The sequence below is a fragment of the Hyla sarda genome, chromosome 2 (assembly GCF_029499605.1).
Source record: "Hyla sarda isolate aHylSar1 chromosome 2, aHylSar1.hap1, whole genome shotgun sequence".
Lineage (NCBI taxonomy): Eukaryota > Metazoa > Chordata > Amphibia > Anura > Hylidae > Hyla > Hyla sarda.
This window is the reverse complement of record NC_079190.1, coordinates 246701189-246716088: the sequence shown is the minus strand read 5'-3', so window position 1 is coordinate 246716088 and position 14900 is coordinate 246701189. Positions and strand designations below refer to the sequence as shown.

Here is a 14900-nt window from a genome sequence, read left to right as displayed (position 1 = left end):
GGGTGGAGGGTGCCGGGAAGTGTGTCTGCTTGTGTGTCTGCTTGGCTGTCCGTGTTGGGCCTCGTCTAGTTGGTCTCAAAGTTACCCTCTTTGTACATTGGTGATCCTTTTGGTGTTCTCTGCCTCCTTACTACCATCTACTGTGGGTCTCTGGGACCTCTTGGGAGTGCTGTTCTCTATGTTACTTTAATCTCGCCATATTGGCGGTGTTTGTTATTAATAACTACAAAACTTACATAAATACTTTAAAAAAAATAGATAAAAAATGATGAGGTATCTCAATGGCCTTCCAAACTTGAAAGCACGGGGCTACTATAACAGAAACTATGTAGAAAATGTGTGTAAGAATATAGGCTTTACATACCTATTTGGACGATTAGCTGTGATTTATCAAGGCTGTCCCTAGTGGAGTGGCAGAAAAGGTGCAATAGTGCAAGTCTATATGAATAAATAATCAAAATATGTAAGATTAAATATATGTACAGTTCTATATTTTTGTACAAAAAAAGTAGAAAAAAGAGAGGTTCTCTCACTTGTTATTTGTTGTCTGAGATGGGACAACAAAAAGACACCGGTTCCTCCAATTACTGACATTAATATAGATTTTTTCAATGATGCTTGTCTATAGTTGATGCAGAAAATTTATATTGTTAGCAATTTTTATAATAGAGTCAATATAAGTTCTGAAGGGGAAAAAAAGAGAAAACCACTTACTGAACGTGTTATAGATGTCCTGTTTGTCCGGTGTTAATTGGCAGTAGGTGGGAAGTTACATTTATATATATCCCGTCATTCCCTGATGACATGCAATATGCAGTTGATGTCCCGTTTTTTTTTTTTATCAGATTTTTTGAAGAATACACAGAGAAAAATAAAAAGGTTAATGTTCTTGTTGAAAGCATAGGTCCTCTGCAGTATTACAGTAAGCACACTGTTAGACTGCTATAGATGTTAGGGACTCAATATGATAAGCTCACCGCTTAGCTGATTGTCACTGAAAAAATGCAGCTCATTGTAATAGATAGGTTTAGTAGGAACTTAAGTTAAGTGCAGGAGAAGAAAACCGGGACACCGCAGAGGACCAATGAGGACCCAGGACAAAGAATAAGATACCCCCTGTCTACATGTAAATGAACAGTGAGCCGTGAGAGTGCCTAGCAACGCACAGAGCGGGGACCTTTCTTCCGAGAGCACGAGTGCAGCTGCAGATCATTGCACCTGCACTTCTGTTCCCCTTTAAGCAGCCAGTATCTTTTTTTTTTTTAAAACAGTGACCCAGGATCAAGGATAAAGGTACTCCTTATCTACAGGTAAAAGGACAGTAAACCGCAAGCATCCCTGATGACGCGTTGAGCGGGGTTACTGAACGGGAGTTATTGCAGATTATTGCACCCACTTTTATATCCCCTTTCCAGTAACCTAAGTTCCTACTAAACCTATCTATTACAGTGAGCCGCAATTTATCAGCTGAGGGTGAGCTTATCATATTGAGCCCCTAACATCTATAGCAATCTAACAGCGTGCTCACTGTAATACTGCAGAGGACCTCTGGTTTCAACAAAAACATTAACCTTTTTATTTTTCTCTGTGTATTCTTAAAAAGATCTCATAAAAAAAAAAATGGGACATCAACTGCATATTGCATGTCATCAAAGAATAACGGGATATATATAAATGTAACTTCCCACCTACTGCCAAATAACACCGGACAAACAGGACATGTATAACACATTCAGTAAGTGGTTTTCTCTTTTTTTTCCTTTAGAACTTATATTGACTCTTTATTATAACAATTGCTAACAATATAAATTTTCTGCATCAACTATAGACAAGTATCATTGGAAATATCTACAGGGTGAGCCATTTATATGGATACACCTTAATAAAATGGGAATGGTTGGTGATATTAACTTCCTGTTTGTGGCCCATTAGTATATGTGAGGGGGGAAACTTCTCAAGATGGGTGGTGACCATGGCGGCCATTTTGAAGTCGGCCATTTTGAATCCAACTTTTGTTTTTTCAATAGGAAGAGGATCATGTGACACATCAAACTTATTGGGAATTTCACAAGAAAAACAATGATGTGCTTGGTTTAAAGTAACTTTATTCTTTCATGAGTTATTTACAAGTTTCTGACCACTTATAAAATGTGTTCCATGTGCTGCCCATTGTGTTGGATTGTCAATGCAACCCTCTTCTCCCACACTGATAGTCCACCCTGTATATTAAAGGGGTATTCCAGGCCAAAACTTTTTTTTTATATATCAACTGGCTCAAGAAAGTTAAACAGATTTGTAAATTACTTATATTAAAAAATCTTAATCCTTCCAATAGTTATTAGCTCCTGAAGTTGAGTTGTTTTCTGTCTAACTGCTCTCTGATGACTCACGTCCCGGGAGCTGTGCAGTTCCTATGGGGATATTCTCCCATCATGCATGCACAGCTCCCGGGACGTGACATCATCATTGAGCAGTTAGACAGAAAACTTCAGAAGCTAATAACTATTGGAAGGATTAAGATTTTTTAATAGAAGTAATTTACAAATCTGTTTAACTTTCCGGAGCCAGTTGATATATATAAAAAAAAGGTTTTGCCTGGAATACCCCTTTAACCCCTTAAGGACTCAGCCCATTTTGGCCTTAAGGACTCAGACAATTTAATTTTTACGTTTTCATTTTTTCCTCCTCGCCTTCTAAAAATCATAACTCTTTTATATTTTCATCCACAGACTAGTATGAGGGCTTGTTTTTTGCGCGACCAGTTGTCCTTTGTAATGACATCACTCATTATATCATAAAATGTATGGCGCAACCAAAAAACACTATTTTTGTGGGGAAATTAAAACGAAAAACGCAATTTTGCTAATTTTGGAAGGTTTTGTTTTCACGCCGTACAATTTATGGTAAAAATGACATGTGTTCTTTATTCTAAGGGTCAATACGATTAAAATGATACCCATTATTATATACTTTTATATTATTGTTGCGCTTAAAAAAAATCTTTTTAAGCAAATTAGTACGTTTATAATCCCTTTATTTTGATGACCTCTAACTTTTTTATTTTTCCGTATAAGTGGCGGTATGGGGGCTCATTTTTTGCGCCATGATCTGTACTTTTTTTTGATACCACATTTGCATATAAAAAACTTTTAATACATTTTTTATAATTTTTTTTTTAATAAAATGTATTAAAAAAGTAGGAATTTTGGACTTTTTTTTTTTTTTTTTTCGTTCACGCCGTTCACCGTACGGGATCATTAACATTTTATTTTAATAGTTCGGACATTTACGCATGCGGCGATACCAAATATGTCTATAAAAAAAAAATTTACGCTTTTTGGGGGTAAAATAGGAAAAAACTGACGTTTTACTTTTTTATTGGGGGAGGGGATTTTTCACTTTTTTTTTACTTTTACTTTTACATTTTTTTTTACACTTGAATAGTCCCCATAGGGGACTATTCATCGCAATACCATGATTGCTAATACTGATCTGTTCTATGTATAGGACATAGAACAGATCAGTATTATCGGTCATCTCCTGCTCTGGTCTGCTCGATCACAGACCAGAGCAGGAGACGCCGGGAGCCGGACGGAGGAAGGAGAGGGGACCTCCGTCCGGCGTTCTGAATGATCGGATTCCCGCAGCAGCGCTGCGGGCGATCCGATCGTTCATTTAAATCGCAAACTTCCGCAGATGCCGGGATCTGTATTGATCCCGGCACCTGAGGGGTTAATGGCGGACGCCCGCGAGATCACGGGCGTCGGCCATTGCCGGCGGGTCCCTGGCTGCGATCAGCAGCCGGGATCAGCCGCGCATGACACGGGCATCACTCCGATGCCCGCGGTTATGCTTAGGACGTAAATGTACGTCCTGGTGCGTTAAGTACCACCTCACCAGGACGTACATTTACGTCCTGCGTCCTTAAGGGGTTAATGTTAGTAATTGGAGGAACCCGTGTCTCTTTGTTGTCCCATCTTCCTCAGACAAGAAATAGATACCGAGCAAGTGAGAGAGCCTCTCTTTTTTCTATATATTTAATCTTACATATTTTGATTATTTATTCATACAGACTTGCACTATTGCACCTTTTCAGCACGTAGCCACTCCACTAGGGACAGCCTTGAAAAATCAAAGCTAATCGTCAAAACAGGTATGTAACGCATATTTTCATCACCTGCCTATACTTGAAACTTTTAGCCTATATTCTTACACACATTTTTTTACATTGTTTCTGTTATAGCAGCCGCGTTGTTTTAATTTTGGAATGCCATTGAGTTCCAGGGACATCATCGGCTACTGAGAGATACCTCATAATTTTTAATCTATTTATTAATAAAAACATTTGTACTATTCTTATAGTGCTGGTATTTACTTATTTATTCTTTTTAGCTTGAAATTTATCAAAGGAAGCGCTAATATAATTTTATATATATATATATATATATATATATATACACACACACACATTTGTACATAATGTGTTGGTGTTGACTTGTATTTACTCAACAAAATGAACGTCTGAAGTGGGTGAAGCAACTTTATTAAGTCATATGTACACAAAAGAATGTGATGACTGGAGAAACATTTAAGACATTATATACACAATTATATTTCAGATGTTGTACTTCAATATTTAGTCTTCAGGGATAATTTCAGTAAAAAGACCAACAAGCTGTTAGTTTACTTAAAGGTAGTTTTCTTAAAATCAAAAGGAATCTATTGATATCGTAAACATTAGGAATGATATTAAAGGAGGGTTCCCTGACAAAGGTCTGCATTGGATGGGTAGACTGCTGCCCAGTGTGAGCACCAATGAAGTAGATAAATAATCATTTAACCTGTTCAGGACACAGGGCGTATCCATACGCCCTGCATCCCGAGTCCTTAAGGACTGAGGGCGTATGCATACGCCCGTGGGAATTCAGGTCCCCGCCGCTAGACGGTTGGGGACCGGATCGGGATGCCTGCTGAAATCATTCACCAGGCATCCCGGCACATCCCCCAGGGGGGTCCTGAGACCCCCCGCCCCCCCATTTCAGCGATCGGAGAAAATCGCATGTCAATTCAGACACCGATCTGGTGACCTGATCACCCGGAAAATAGGGCTGATCGGAGTTGTCAGCAACAGCCCCGATCAGCCTAAGGGATAGGAGTGAGGTCGCAGAGCTGCGATCTCCTCCTATCCCCTGCCATTAGTCAGAAAGGAGTTCTGACCAATGGCAGCGCAAGACAGGGGGTTGCCATGGCAACCCCCCGTTCTGCCCGAACCTGGATGTCGAGGGGATCGTGGGAAGAAGATGGAGGCCGTACCTGCAGGAAAAGATGCCTGGGGACCCGGAATCTTCGCTGGAGACTGCTGGATCCTGGGCTCAGGTAGGGAATCGTCAGTATGGGGGGAATTGAAAGTGAAAGTAAAACGATCTTTACTGTGGCAACCACTAGGAAGGCCAAACTGCAACTCCCAGCATGCCCAGACAGCCAAAGGCGGTCTGAGCATGCTGGGAGTTGTAGTTTTGCAACATCTGGAGGGTTACAGTTTGGAGACCACTGTTACAGTGGTGCCCAAACGGTAGCCCTCCAGATGTTGCCAAACTACAACAGGCATGCTGGGAGTTGTAGTTCTGTAACATCTGTCCCTTCAGATTTAGCAATTTTCCTGAATTTTTTGAAAATTGCTGCTCTACTTTGAAGCCCTCTAATTTTTTCAAAAAGCAAAAATATGTCCATTTTATGATGCCAACATAAAGGGGACATATTGTATTTGTGAAGAAAAATAAAATTTATTGTGAATATCCATTTTCCTTACAAGTAGAGAGCTTCAAAGTTAGAAAATGCTAAAGTTTCAAAATTTTCATGAAATTATGGGATTTTTCACCAAAAAAGGATGCAAGTAGCGCCGAAAATTTACCACCAAAATAAAGTAGAATATGTCACGAACAAACAATCTCAGAATATTTGGTAAAAGCGTTTTCGCGTTATTAATTCATAAAGTGACGGTGGTCAGAATTGCGAAAAAGGGCTTAGTCCTTAAGGTGAAAAAGGGCTGCGTCCTTAAGGGGTTAAAGGAGCCTATTACATGACTTCAGTATGATGTGGTAAAGGCCCTTTAGTTTTATCATTCATCGGCTGCACATCGACTGTTGCATGGAAAGGATTTATAAACATGCTTTGATGTGATCAGCAAAGATGAGAAAGCCACAGAAAGAGCATTTGCTTCTTAGTCAGCTGTTCACTGGACCTATTAACACAGAGAGATATCAGCCTGTTTGGCCGATAAAGATCCTATGTAATAGGGCCCTTAGTGACTGATGGCCTATTCACAAGATAGGCCATCAATACCTGATCGGTGTGGTGCTGACTCCCAACCAATCAGCTGTTCAGCCAAGCCTTGGCACCTACAGGTACACACTGAATGCACTACACAATGTATGGCTCAATGGTTCCATCTCTGTTCACTGTATACATGTAGGCATCATGGCTCTGTCAAGCAGGTGATCAGCTGTGATACCAAGTGTCAAAACTGTAATGAATAAGGCATGCAGCAATTTTATATAGGCTATTTTAAACTTTTTACATGCTTCAAATGCACCATACACATGTTGTATGTTACCATAGTTAATTGTGAACTGACTATCATGCAGAAGTGAAAACTACAGTAAAAATCCTGTCATCTGACACCTGCTTCCAGCACTAAACCACAATATAAACTGGTAGAAGACATATCGAGGATTGAATGCGTACCTCTCAGGTCCCACACAAAAAAACTGTCATGTTACTCAGTATCTCATCCTGATCATGTACATGCAATTGTAATGCAATGTTTATGTATCTATCACCGATATTTAACAAAAAAATCGCATATTACAGCTGCCCACTGTCTTTTCCATCTTGTCAAAGGGAGGGGGCGTGTACCTCTCTTGCATGCACTGTGATGACTCCTCCCCCTCACTCTGCTGATTAACTGCTCTCAGAAGAGAGCCTGGCAGCCCTGCTCTATAACCCTTTCCTCTCTGGTTTTATGCTGTGCATACACACACGCACACACAATGATTATTGGAGATTTCAGTACTCTACCAAAGACAATGGGCCTCATTTACTAAGCTGAAAACGACCAGTTTTTGTCTGGTTATTATGTCTGAGACATGTTTGCGCCAGTCTGCGCCAGTGTGCGCCTCGAAAATCCAACAAACCCGACATTGCACTGTGAAAAGCCAAAAAGGGGTGTGGTCTGCCACAAAGGGGCGTGACCGTTCTGAAAAGGGGCGTGGTTTCACAACCCGACTGATTTACTATGGAATTCACAGAAAATCCTGTGGGTAAATGGCTGGAAATATCGACCTAGAAAAAGCTGGTCAGAAAATGTTCCCGACTTTTCCCAATAGTAAATAGAGAGGAATCCTACAAGTCTGAAACAACTTTTCCCACTAGTAAAAACCCGACACTCTTAGTAAATGAGGCTTAATATGGTGAGTGTATTACTATATCTTTTTATATATTTTTCCTTTGTCATTCATGTGTATCGTCCTTTGACAGTCCTGTAATGCTGGAATAGTTGGAAGTAAAGGCCAACATTTACCATTGTCTTTAGATAGTTTTTTGTGTCTAGAAAAGGTGCAAGCAGGGTTTATTTGTGCCTTTTTTGCGCCTTTTGGTTTACACATTTCTGCTGATTTTGAGTCTCAATCCACTGATGTTGGCAATACACATGATATGGAAAGGTTTAATGAACTGCACTCTAAAACAACATCAGCCCAGACTTAGCTTAGCTTTTTGGTGTATGTGAAGAGAGAAATTTCAGAAAATGTGACCTGCACAAAATTTATCAAATGCTCTGCGACCATTTAATAAATTTGGTTCTCCTACACATTACCAGCACACACAAAAAAAGTGTAGAAAAATGCTTCACTTACACCTACAATGATGAATGCCAGCCACAGTGTTTTGATAACTATTTTTTTTGTAGCAGTGTTGCCTTCAGCTGTGTGCCTACAGCTTTAGCAAAACAACAACTCCCAGCATGCCCAGACATTTTTCAACTGTCCAGGCATGCTTGGAGTTGTAGTTTTGCAACAGCTGGAGGCTTGTGATTGGTAAAACTCTGTGTTACAGTACTGTTGCTGCAGGCTGTATTCCTCCTGCAGCTTTGTCAATTAGCCATCTCATGTCCATGACCCTTGGACACGCTCATGCTGCTGTTAGACTCATCAGTGTGCCAGGAGGTATGGGGACCCCCTAGTGGTGGGATTTTCAAGACCATTTTTTTTAACCCCTTAAGGACTGAGCGTTTTTACGTTTTTGCACTTTCATTTTTTCCTCCTTACCTTTTAAAAATAACCCTTTAAATTTTGCACCTACAGACCAATATGATGGCTTGTTTTTTGTGCCACCAATTCTACTTTGTAATGACATCAGTCATTTTACCCCAAAATCTACTGTGAAACCCCCCAAAAAAATTTGGGGCTTTGGTTTCTACACAGTGCATTTTTTGGTAAAAATGACACCTTATATTTATTCTATTGGTCCATACAATTAAAATGATACCCTACTTATATAGGTTTGATTTTGTTTTACTTCTCGTAAAAATCATAACTATATGCACGAAAATTAATAAGTTTAAAAATGTCCTCTTCTGACCCCTAAAACCTATTTTATTTTTCCGCATACGGGGATGTCTGAGGGCTCCTTTTTTGCATTGTGATCTGAAGTTTTTAGTGGTACCATTTTTTTGATCTGATGTTTTGATAGCTTTTTATCCATAAAAAAATCAATGAAAAGCTATCAAAACATCAGATCAAAACAAAAATGGTGCTATTTTGTACTTTGCATTTTTTTTATGTGTAAGCAATTGACTGTGTGGTTTAATTAACAATATATATTTATAGTTCGGACAATTACGCACGTGGCGATACCACATATGTTTATATTTATTTACATAGTTTTTTTTTTTTTTTTTAAATGGGAAAAGGGAGGTGATTCAAACTTTTATTAGGGAAGGAGTTAAATGACATTATATTTTACACTTTTTTTTTGCAATGTTATAGCCCCCATAGGGGACTATAACATGCAATACCTTGTTTGCAGACACTGATCAATGCTATGCCATAGAATAGCATTGATCAGTGTTACCGGCACTCCACTGCTCTTGCCTGGATCTCAGACACGGAGCAGTGAAATGGCAATTGGACAACGAGGAGGGAGGTATGGACCCTCCTTGTGTCCTCACAGCTGATCGGGGCACATTAGGTGCAGTACAGTTCCCCCACATTAGGTGCAGTACAGTTCCCCCACATTAGGTGCAGTATAGTTCCCCCACATTAGGTGCAGTACAGTTCCCCAGGTACCACCTAATGTGGGGGAAATGTACTGCACCTAATGTGGGGGAAATGTACTGCACCTAATGTGGGGGAACTGTACTGCACCTATGGTGGGGGAACTGTACTGCACCTATGGTGGGGGAACTGTACTGCACCTAATGTGGGGGAACTATACTGCACCTAATGTGGGGGAACTATACTGCACCTAATGTGGGGGAACTATACTGCACCTAATGTGGGGGAACTGTACTGCCCCTAATATGGGGGAACTGTACTGCCCCTAATGTGGGGGAACTGTACTGCACCTAATGTGGGGAAACTGTACTGCACCTAATGTGGGGGAACTATACTGCACCTAATGTGGGGGAACTATACTGCACCTAATGTGGGGGGACTATATCGCACCTAATGTGGGGAACCTGTACTGCACGTAATGTGGAGAAACTGTACGGCACCTAATGTGGGGAAACTGTACTGCACCTAATATGGGGGAACTATACTGCACCTAATGTGGGGGAACTATACTTCACCTAATGTGGGGGAACTATACTTCACCTAATGTGGGGGAACTATACTTCACCTATTGTGGGGGAACTATACTGCACCTATTGTGGGGGAACTGTACTGAACCTTATGTGGAGGAACTATACTGCACCTAATGTGGATGAACTGTAATGGTGCAGTATAGTTCCCCCACATTAGGTGCAGTACAGTTCCCTCACATTAGGCGCAGTACAGTTACCCCACATTAGGTGTAGTACAGTTCCCTCACATTAGGTGCAGTAGAGTTCCCCACATTAGGTGCAGTATAGTTCCCCCACAGACATGCAGCCTTCAGCCATATACAGTGTATGGCTGGAGGCTGTATGTCTGTGTACTGCCCCACTAGGTCATGACCTACTGCTATGGCCTATAGACCATAGCAGTCGGTCCCGGGACCCGAGGAGCGGTGGTCGGAACACTTAACCCCTTAAGGACCAGGCGTTTTTCATTTTTTGCACTTTCGTTTTTTCCTCCTTTTCAATTTTCCACCTAAAAATCTGTAATATTTTTTGTAATGACATCAGTCATTGTACGCAAAAAATCTACGGCAAAACGGAAAAAAAATCATTATGCGACAAAATTGAAAAAAAAATGCCATTTTGTAACTTTTGGGGGCTTCCGTTTCTACGTAGTAAATTTTTCGTTAAAAATGACACCTTTTCTTTATTCTCTAGGTCCATACGGTTAAAATGATACCAAACTTGTATAGATTTGATTTTGTATTACTACTGAAAAGAATCATAAATACATGCAGGAAAATTTATACGTTTAAAATTGTCATTTTCTGAGCCCTATAACTTTTTTATTTTTCCATGTTCAGGGGGCTATGGGGGCTCATTTTTTGCGCCGTAATCTGAAGTTTTTGTCGGTACCATTTTTGCATTGATCAGACTTTTGATCGCTTTGTATTCATCTTTTCATGATATAAAAAGTGACCAAAAATACGCTATTTTGGACTTTTGAATTTTTTTGCGCGTACGTCATTGAACGTGTGGTTTAAAAAGCGGTATATTTTTATAATTCGGACATTTCCGCACGCGGCGATACCACATATGTTTATTTTTATTTACAATAAACATATGTGGTAACCCCGCGTTATATCACGGGAGCGGGACTAGGGGCATAAGTTTACTCCCTTGGTCCTTAACAGGTTAAGATGACATGCTGCCCACTGGTGCTGGTGACTTACCATGCCGTCCTCCTCGACGATGCTCCGCTCCTCCGTTGCTATTGGTGCACGCACTGGATGTCAGTGACGTCCCTGCATGCGCTACCTCCCGGCAGCCCCTGCGTTTTTAAAGTTAACGCAGGGGCTGGCGCAGAAAGTTAACCGAGATATCCTTGTGTCCCGAAAAGATCTTTCGGGACACAGGGATGCCCAGAATGTAACAGGGGCCCCCTGCGGGCTGCTCAGTGGCGGCCGCGGATCCCCCCCCCCCCCCCCCCCGAGCTTGATTAGGGTGTGCCCGGGCACACCCAGCACACCAGGTGTGCACGCGTTTTTGCCTACGGTCGGGAAACCGCATACGGCCGAAAACGCAGCCGACCGGAGGCTGCGGTTCACTCCGGTCGGCTCATAGACATGCATTAACCCCTTAACGACGCAGGACGTATATTTACGTCCTGCGCCGGCTCCCGCGATATGCAGCAGGATCGCACCGCGATCACGCATCATATCGCGTCGGTCTCGGCGCTAATCAACGGCCGGGACCCGCGGCTAATACCACACATCGCCGATCGCGGCAATGTGCGGTATTAACCCTTTAGAAGCGGCGGTCAAAGCTGACCGCCGCTTCTAAAGTGAAACTGAAAGTGACCCGGCTGCTCAGTCGGGCTGTTCGGGACTGTTCGGGACCTGCCTCCCCGGTGTCCGATCGGCGAATGACTGCTCCGTGCCTGAGATCCAGGCAGGAGCAGTCAAGCGCCGATAATGCTGATCACAGGCGTGTTAATACACGCCAGTGATCAGCATAGGAGATCAGTGCGTGCAGTGTTATAGGTCCCTATGGGACCTATAACACTGCAAAAAAAATGTAAAAAAAAAAGTGTTAATAAAGGTCATTTAACCCCTTCCCTAATAAAAGTTTGAATCACCCCCCTTTTCCCATAAAAAAAAATAAAAAATAAACATATGTGGTATTGCCACGTGCGTAAATGTCCGAACTATAAAAATATATCATTAATTAAGCCGTACGGTCAATGGCGTACGCGCAAAAAAAAATCCAAAGTCCAAAAAAGCGTATTTTGGTCACTTTTTATACCATTAAAAAATGAATAAAAAGTGATTAAAAAGTCCGATCAAAACAAAAATCATACCGATAAAAACTTCAGATCACGGCGCAAAAAATTAGTCCTCATACCGCCCCGTACGTGGAAAAATAAAAAAGTTATAGGGGTCAGAAGATGACATTTTTAAACGTATACATTTTCCTGCATGTAGTTATGATTTTTTCCAGAAATCAAACCTATATAAGTAGGGTATCATTTTAACCGTATGGACCTACAGAATAATGATAAGGTGTAATTTTTACCGAAATATGCACTGCGTAGAAACGGAAGCCCCCAAAAGTTACAAAATGGCGTTTTTTTTTTATTTTGTCGCACAATGATTATTTTTTCCGTTTCGCCGTGCATTTTTGGGTAAAATGACTAATGTCACTGCAAAGTAGAATTGGCGATGCAAAAAATAAGCCATAATATGGATTTTTAGGTGGAAAATTGAAAGGGTTATGATTTTTAAAAGGTAAGGAGGAAAAAACGAAAGTGCAAAAACGGAAAAACCCTGAGTCCTTAAGGGGTTAACTACGGTTCCCGAATAAGGCTGAGTGCGGGCGCCGTGATTAAGCCCCGCCCCCCCTCCTCCCAACCGTATTCGGGAACCGTAAGTACAAAACGTGGTGTGAAAACACCCTTAGCCACGGGTCCCGGCTATCGTTAGCCGCCGAAACAGACTCGCTATTGTTTTGCCAAGATGTACAACATAAAAAGTTTTTATATGTGACAGGGCCAATTTAATTAAAAAAAATTCTTATTAAAAACGAAATTATTGTACCATATTTGTATTAACATTTTCTTTTTAGGGTTTCTTCTTGAAGGTCCGACATCTTAACCCCATAAGGACCAAGCCCATTTTGACCTTAACTCCTTGGGGACGGAGCCCATTATAACCCTATGGACGGGAGCATTTTTTGCAATTCTGACCACTGTCACTTTAAGCATTAATAACTCTGGGATGCTTTTACTTTTCATTCTGATTCCGAGACTGTTTTTTCGTGACATATTCTACTTCATGTTAGTGGTAAATTTTTGTCAATACTTGCATCATTTCTTGGTGAAAAATTCCAAAATTTTATAAAAAAATTAAAAATTTTGCATTTTTCTAACTTTGAAGCTCTCTTTTTGTAAGGAAAACAGACATTCCAAATAAATAATATATTGATTCACAAATACAATATGTCTACCTTATATTTTGATCATAAAGTTGACATGTTTTTACTTTTGGGCTTCAAAGTTCAGCAGCAATTTTCCAATTTTTCACAACATTTTTAAAATAGAAATTTTTCAGGGGCCAGTTCAGATTTGAAGTGGATTTGAAGGGCCTTCATATTAGAAATACCCCATAAATGACCCCATTATAAAAACTGCACCCCTCAAAGTATTCAAAATGACATTCAGAAAGTTTGTTAACCCTTTAAGTGTTTCACAGGAATAGCAGCAAAGTGAAGGAGAAAATTCAAAATCTTCATTTTTTACACTCGCATGTATTTTTACAAGGTGTAATTTCTCTCAAGTAAGGAAATACCTCATATGTGTATGTCAAGTGTTCGGCGGGCGCAGTAGAGGGCTCAGAAGGGAAGGAGGGACAATGGGATTTTGGATAGTGAATTTTTCTGAAATGGTTTTTGAGGGGCATGTCACATTTAGGAAGCCCTATGGTGACAGAACAGCAAAAAAAAAAACACATGGCATACTGTTTTGGAAAGAAAACCCCTCAAGGCATGTAACAAGGGGTCCAGTGAGCCTTAACACCCCACAGGTGTTTGACGACTTTTCATTAAAGTCGGATGTGTAAATGAAAAAAAAAAAAGTTTTCACTAACGTGCAGTTTTTCCCCCCAAATTTTCCATTTTTACAAAGGGTAATGGGAGAAAATGCCCCCCAAAATTTGTAACCCCATCTCTTCTGAGTATGGAAATACCCCATGTTAGGGTGTAAAATGCTCTGCGGGCAAACTACAATGCTCAGAAGAGAAGGAGTCACATTTGGCTTTAGGAAAACAAATTTTGCTGAAATGGTTTTTGGGCGACATGTCACATTTAGGAAGCCCCTATGGTACCAGAACAGCACAAAAAAAAAAACACAAGGCATACTATTTTGGAAACTACACCCCTCAGGGCACGTAACAAGGAGTCCAGTGAGCCTTAACACACCACAGGTGATTGACGAACTTTCGTTAAAGTGGGACGTGAAAATGAAAAATGTGATTTTTAACAGTGAAATGCTGGTGTTACCCCCAACTTTTCATTTTCACAAGGAGTAATAGGAGAAAATGCCCCACAAAATTGGTAACCCCATTTCTCTCGAGTAAGGAAATACCTCATATGTGTATGTAAAGTGCTCTGTGGGTGCACTAGAGGGCTCAGAAGAGAAGGAGCAACATTGGGCTTTTGGAGAGTGAATTTTGCTGAAATGGTTTTTGGGGGCATGTCGCATTTAGGAAGCCCCCATGATGCCAGAACAGTAAAAAAGAAACACATGGCATACTATTTTGGAAAATACACCCCTCACAGAACTTAATAAGGGGTGCAGTGTGCATTTACACCCCACTGGCATTTGACAGATCTTTGGAACAGTGGGCTATGCAAATGAAAAATTAAATTTTTCATTTTTACGGACGACTGTTTAAAAAAGCTGTCAGACACCTGTGGCGCGTAAATGCTCTCTGTACCCCTTGTTACATTCCGTGAGGGGTGTAGATTCCAAAATGGGGTCACATGTGGAGGGGGTCCACTGTTCTGGCACCATGGGGGTTTTGTAAAC

General features: G+C 40.8%; 1 protein-coding gene across 22 annotated transcripts in view; it reads right to left on the bottom strand.

Annotated features, from left to right (window-relative positions):
- The window catches only part of TEX14 (testis expressed 14, intercellular bridge forming factor), a 536718-nt gene that overhangs the window by 35620 nt on the left and 486198 nt on the right, over positions 1–14900 (bottom strand). Inside the window, exon 26 of one of the 22 annotated variants that reach the window (XR_008888708.1) lies at positions 365–438. The exons of the other annotated variants lie outside the window; for them this stretch is intronic. The gene's annotated coding sequence lies outside the window, so the exon portion shown is untranslated. The remainder of the gene's footprint in view (positions 1–364; positions 439–14900) is intronic. 22 annotated transcript variants of the gene reach the window in all.